Consider the following 7,416-nt stretch of genomic DNA (forward strand, 5'->3'; position numbering starts at 1 on the left):
TATCAATATGATTCTTACCTAGAAGTTTCTCCCCTGATATTCACATTTGTAGTATACTTCAATAGTATACATGAAGATGCAGTGCAGACTCTGGGGAACAGGATGACAACAGCTGAGAAATGTCCTGCAAAGATATGCCCACGGATATAATAATGAATCAAACATTTTCGGTAGTAACCAACTGACTTTACTTGATTCAAGACCAGATCCCAAGGAGGAAACATATCCTGGTACTATAAATCTGACCAAGAATACTTGGTTAGGCAGCTCACAGATCCCAGAGTTGAACCTCCTGCCTATATATTGCTAAATGAACACTGTATCAAGCTTCATACTAAATTCATATCTCTATATCCATAAGTTAATGCAACTTTTCATAGTACAAAACATAAGCTTTCAAGGAGTGCTCAGGCATAAATGGATGATCTGTAGACTACCACTTCCTCAAAAGAGTCAAAGACCACTCTGAAAGACAGGGCAGAACTGTGCTAAGAGCCAGTGACTGGAGACAACTGACATGAGAATGTGTTTTCTGTACATGACCAGAACACTAAACTCTAACTGGCCTTGGATGAAAGAGAAGGAGTCATATAGTTGTTCTCAGTGCTGTTTGTATGGGTTGCTGTCTTCAATCTCTTAGGTCAGAATTACCACCAAGTTATTCCCCCCTTTTCATGAATATTATGATTTCTTAACCATGGATATATTCCAAGGAAGAAAGATAGATTGTTCTCAATTGAATATTACACTTTGAAATTCAATATTTGAAAAGACCTAAAAGTAGAGTGTGCTCTCCTCTGTTTCATATTGCTTGCTATACCCAAATTTGCTCATCGTATTTCCAGGTTTTGAAAATGCAAATGGCATTGAATTTTTTTTAAAAAATGAACACTGTGATTTTGTTTTCCTGAAATACTAGAAGTTAAACCTAGGGCATTAAACATATTAGGCAAGAATTCTGTTGCATACTCTGTATTCTTTATATTCCAATACAGGTTCACTTTACATTGCCCAGACTAACCTTGAACACAATTTGGAGCAGATAAAGATCTTGGACTTGCAATTCTAAGTAGCAAGAGTTATAGAAATACACAACCAGACATTCTTTTCTTTTCTTTTTCATTTCTAAATATTCATAGTTGTCTGAAAGAACCAATCCTACTTCTCCATGAGAAACGTATACTACAAGGCAGGAATGTAGAGCTGAGAGAGTTAGCCACTTTGTTTTAGAGAAGAAACCCCAAGATGTGTTTACATGGATAATAAGGAAGATAAGTAACTATGCTTCATGGTACATTTAGATGTTGAGCATTGAAGTGCAATATTTAATGACAGTAATACAATGCTTCTGATATGGCATTTAGGCATGCATGCTGAAGTAAGAAATCATGGTGACAATATAGAAAACAGATAAAAACAGACCTCTTTACGTTAAAAGAAAAAACTTGTAGCTGTTTTCTTTTTTATTTCTTGGAGAAGTACAACTTTAAACAAAAACTCAGAAAACCAACCACAGCTCCCAGGGTCTAAACCACCAGCCTGGGAGCACTTAGGGAGGGATCCAGCGCTTCAGTTGAATATGTAAAAGTGGAGGGCCCTGCTGGGCATAGGTGGAAGAAGAGAACCTTGACCACATGAAGGCTGGATGGCCCAGGGGGTGGGAATTTTGAGGGTGGGGAGGTGAGAGTGGGGGGTGTAGATAGAGGTTACATCCACAGAGAAGAAGGAGGAGGGGTGAGGGGATTGGGGGTTCCTGGGTGGGTGGGGGATGGGGTAAGGGGACAACATAGGAAATGTAAATAAAACATCCAATAAAAAAAAAAAGACTCGTGCAGAATCATAGGCAGTGGGAAAGAGAAGTTCTGAAACTGGAAGAAACTGATCTTTCACTTTGGTAATGTAATAATAGAAGTTTGTATTTTAAAATAAAAAAAAACAAAAAAAAAAACAAAAAAAAACTCAAAATGGAGTTGGAAGAAAAACACAAGTTTATTGACATTTTAAGCTTCCATTGTTCCTAAAAGATAGATATTTTCTTTTTATTCATATAAACTCTTATTTCTCCAACTCATTATAAATGATGCAGGAATAGAAAATATGAGGCCAAAATACCTGAAGCCTTCATTGCTTGAAAATTCACCCTAGGCTCTTATTTCAACCATATCTGGATATTAAACCAGAAGGAAATTGCAAAGAAATTTGGTTATAAAGTCTGTAATGACAACCAACCACAAATTACCTAATATGAAATAGATTCTTATGGAGAAAAGGTAACAATTTTTAGCATTAAGTCAGACTTTGAAACCAATAGCCTTCTAAAGAGTTTAAATGGAAGTAACGGAGCTTAAAAATATCAGAAGCATCTCATATCCCAAACATTGAATTTTACAGTATTAGTTTTTCCTACTATGACATTTTAATATCTCAATATAGCTTGTGATATGTGTTGCTTATTAATATTTATTATTTTATTTTAGCAAAGTCAGTTTATTTTAAGTAAAGGTTCTATGGAGTCATGCTGAGAATATGTCTCAGTTAGTAAAGTATTTGATATGTAAACGTGAGGACTCGAATACCCAATAAATCAACTGGAGCAGCACGCACATCTATTATCCAGTGCTAGGGTGTAGAAGACAGAGAAATCCTGGAATCAACTGGCCAGGAAGTGTAACTGAATCAGAAAGCCACAGGTTCACTGATAGACTTTGTGTCAAAGAAATATGGCAAGAAGTGATTGAAGAAGTCCATTGCTTCTGGCTTCCACACTCAAGTACACAAACACAAGACCACTGAGACCTAAGACCTACATACAGAAAGAAATACACGAGAGAGAGAGAGAGAGAGAGAGAGAGAGATCCAAGTGGAAGATAATTATCTTATTCCTTTCTCTGATTTAGTACAATTTTCAGGTAAAATTCAAAAATTTCAAGCTTGCAAGACAGAATCATTAAAAGGTTTTAATTGAAACCTGTCACCCATATGCATCTTCACAGTGAAGGTTAACAATGACCTAAATGCACTTTCATCTGAAAATTGTTTGGAATGTAAATTAAATTGCTGTTCTCATCTAAGTTCATAATGAAAATGTATTTTCTCTTGAGGATACTGTCAGTGACAATCCTCCACATGAAATTAATGAGAATGCATTAAAGTAACAGGTTGTATTTGCATTTATATTTACAAATCTTAATGCATTCTTAGAATAGTGAGCCGAGGAACCTCATATATTGACTTAACTGTTGGTATGTAAATTGGTTATCTGGATTTTGCAAACTAGAGACTTTTTTCTAACAGTATCCAATTAATTGTGTGTTAGCTAACCTCCAAGATGAACTCAAATAATCCTTCCTGACACTAGAACTCACACTGATACACAGCCTTATCTGTTGTCTAAGGGCTGTTCTGTAAAATGACTATAATAGACCAGAAGTCTTGATGAGTAGAGAGGTGTCCTCATTGCTCTCAATCATTCATACCAGGGAACATGAGCTACTGCATCACAGGATGTCCAGCACAATGTTCTAAAGGATAAGAAACTGAGGAATACTGCAAAGAGCCCTACCTGTGGGACATTTTGTACAAACCAGAATCTCTCTGATATACTTGAGAGTCTTTGAACCACAACAAATAATAGCAGCACAAGCCAGAAACTCCCTGAGTCACATCAGCACAGCTAAGGAAACATATTTCAGAATTTGGAAAGACAATGAGTAGGTCAACTTAATGGATCAGCAGGCAAAAATGCTTTCAGTCAAGTCTAATAATCTGCATTGCAACCTGATACCCACTCAAGCCCGTTCTCTCCAGTTGTCCTCACATGTGTTGTCATATATCATACTGTGATACTCACCCTGTTCTTCCTACCCTCACATACACTATAAATAAATATAAAAAGACTAAACAGTGCAAGGTAACCTTTTAACTTCTGAGTATTACAGTAATTGCCTCATAGGAAAGTGGAGTATAAACCTATTTTTTTGTGTGCCAAATTAAAAATGTCAGAAGAACCAGAATTTTCCTTTAACTTAAAAGCAAAACAAAACAAATACCTTAATGTATAATATTCCAGAAATTTCTTAACTCAGAAGTGAGCAGAAAGCAAGAAAGCAACATAAAGACACTATCTACATCATGAGGTTGAGGAATGGTTCAGTGGGAAAGGTCTACCCTATGCAACTCTAGTGAAGTGAGTTTGGATTCCCAGAATTCACATAAATACAAGATCCATCAGGGAAAGCATTTACAATCCCACTGCACCCCCTAATGGAAGAGTTGAGGCAGAAGTAGTATGCTCAATTGGAGGTGCTGAAGCAGGTTCACCAGAAAACGAAGGTAGAAGAAACTGTCTCTCAAACAAGGCAAAAGGAGGAAAGGACTAAAAACACAATTTGTTCTCTGACCTCCACATGCAAGATGTGGCACAAATCTCTCTCTCTCTCTCTCTCTCTCTCTCTCTCTCTCTCTCTCTCTCTCTCATTCTCTCTCTCTCTCTCTCACACACACACACACAGACACATACACGCATGCACATACACATACATCATATAAAGTAACATTTTAATGAAAAATAAAAATAAACTTATTTCATAAATCATTTAAATGTATTTGTATGTCTGGAAATTTTAATCTTTCTTGTTTTTCTTTTTTTTCTTTTCTTTTTATTGGATGATTTATTTACATCTCATATGTTATCCCCTTACCCCATCCCCCACCCACCCAGGAACCCCCTATCCCCTCATCCCTCCTCCTGCTTCTCTGTCGATGTACCCCAACCTCCCCACCCCACTCCCACCTCCCCACCCTCAAATTCCCAAACCCTGGGGCGTCCAGCCTTCCTGAGACCAAGGATCTCTTCTCCCACCTATGCTCAGCAGGGCCCTCCACTCTTACATATACAGCTGAAGCCAAGGATCCCTCCTTAAGTGCTCCCAGGCTGGTGGTTTAGACTCTGGGAGCTCTGATTGGTTGGTATTGTTGCTCTCCTCACGGGGCCACAAACCTTTTCAGCTTCTACAGTCTTCACTCTGACTCCTCTATTGGGAACCCCATGATCAGTTCAAAGGTTAGCTGTGAGCATCTGCCTCTGAATATGTCAGACTCTTGCAGACCTCTAAGAAGACATCTATATCAGGCTCTTATCAGCATGCACTTCCTGACTTCCACATCAGCATCTACCTTTGGTGATTGCACATGGGATGGATACTCAGGTGGAATGGTCTTCAGACGGCCCCTCCTTCAGTTTCTGTCCCTCACTTTGACTCCATATTTGCTCCCTTGAGTATTTTGTTATATAAAACTATTAATACCTATTATTTTTTTTCACTATTATCTCTCAAAAAATCAATTTTGACTTTGATTTTGTGTGGTTTATTAATAATTATATTTCTTAAAAGAAAGAAAAAAACCAAGGCTTGTAAGAATGAAGCAAAATAAACATGGAATGATCCCCTGTAAATTTCCACATTGATACCTTTGTGAGATTTTTTTTAATTAGCATCTTGTTTATAAAGTACATTCTATGACCATAAGTAATCAAAAAAATTATTGAAAATTTCATCTCTTAACACCTTTTAAAATATGCAAAGGAGCTGTTTCTCAAGTTTCTAGAATATAAGAAAGTTGAAATATTGTGGCCTCATAGAACAAATTGGGTAGTGTTCCTTCTGTTTCTATTTTGTGGAATAGTTTGAAGAAAATTGGTATTAGGTCTTCCTTGAAGGTCTGATAGAATTCTGAACTAAAACCATGTGGTCCTATTTTGTTTTTGTTTTGTTTTGGTTTGTTTTGTTTTGGTTTGTTTTGGTTTGGTTTGGTTTGGTTTGGTTTGGTTTGGTTTTTTGGTGGTGAGGAGATTTAATGACTGCTGATATTTCTTTAAGGGTTATGGGAATGTTTAGATGGTTTATCTGCTCCTGATTTACCTTTGGTACCTGGTATCTGTCTAGAAAATTGTCCATTTTCTCCAGGTTTTCCAGTTTGTTGAGTATAGGCTTTTGTAATAGGATCTGATGATCTTTTGAATTTCCTCTGTTTCTGAAGGAGGGGCTGTCCAGAGACTGCTTCACCTGGGTATCCGTCCCATGTGCAATCACCAAAGGCAGACACTGATGTGGAAGTGCATGTTGACAGGAGCCTGAGACAAGAGCCTGTCTCCTTAGAGGTCTGCCAGAGCCTGACATTTACAGAGGTGGATGCTCACACATAACCATCAAACTGACCACAGAAGACTGAAGGAGCTGAAGGAGTTTAGGGTACAATGGGGAGAGCAACAATATCAACCAACCAGAGTTCTCACCACCAGCCTGGGAGCACATAGGGAGGGACCAATGGCTCCAGTTATACATGTAGGGGATGGCCTTTTGGGCAAAGGTGGGAGAGGAAAGCCTTGGTCATGTGAAGGTTTGCTGCCCCAGTGTGGGTTATTTCCAGGGCAGGGAAGTGGGAGTGAGTGTGTAGGTCAGGGCACATCCTCAAAGAAGCAGGAGAAGGAGGGATAGAGTAGGGGGCTTTTGGGTGGAGGAGGGAAAGGGAGAAAGGAGATAACATTTGAAATGCGAATAAAATATCCAATTAAAATAATTAAAACAAAGAAAGAAAATGGGATAAAATTAAAAAAAGTTGAAACACATACATTATGGGAGTGGGAAGTTGGCTAGTGATAAAAAGACTGGAGAGAAATCTCAATCATTAAAGACTTACTGGGTGAGGTAAAGTGCTTGTCCTAAATGGCATGTCTTTACCACACCACTTCTTTTAAGGCTCAAAAAGCTGAGAAAAGATGGAGATGGTAGGATTGTAAGAGGCAGTTGTGGTGACCAACTTCAGGAAAAAGCATTTTCAGACACTATAGGGCTTATACAGATATGAACTCACAGAGACTATAACAGCACGCACAAGACTTTTATAAGTTCAAGCCAGGAAAACACCCACACTGAGAAGGAAACATATGCACACAGTTTCTCCCCTATCCAAGAAGCTATTTGCAACTGATAGATGCTGGGGCAGGAAAAGTCAGTGTTCTTCCATGGAGTGACTCTGCTTATCAGCTACACTGAAGGTTAGGCCCCATCAGGAAGAGCTGACAAACACACATCAAAAGCTCTGTGTGTGTGTGTGTGTGTGCGCGCACGCGAGCGCGCTTGTTTGTTTTGTATTGTTTGTGTTTTAAGGGTTTTTTAGGAGAGAGAAAGAGCATAAAGTTGGAAGGATAGATAGGTGGGAGATAATATATTTGGGGATAATGTGAAGGAAAGAAGAGTATGATGAAAATATATTTCATACAATTCTCAAAAAAATTAAAAGGTTTTTTAAAATTGAAGTGTTTGTTTCTGAGTAGGACACCTTGTATTTGGACGCCAGATCCAGGTTTTTTTGTTTTGTTTTGTTTTGTTTTGTTTTGTTTTGTTTTGTTTTGTT

Source organism: Grammomys surdaster, unplaced genomic scaffold (assembly GCF_004785775.1).
Source record: "Grammomys surdaster isolate TR1022 unplaced genomic scaffold, NIH_TR_1.0 325, whole genome shotgun sequence".
Lineage (NCBI taxonomy): Eukaryota > Metazoa > Chordata > Mammalia > Rodentia > Muridae > Grammomys > Grammomys surdaster.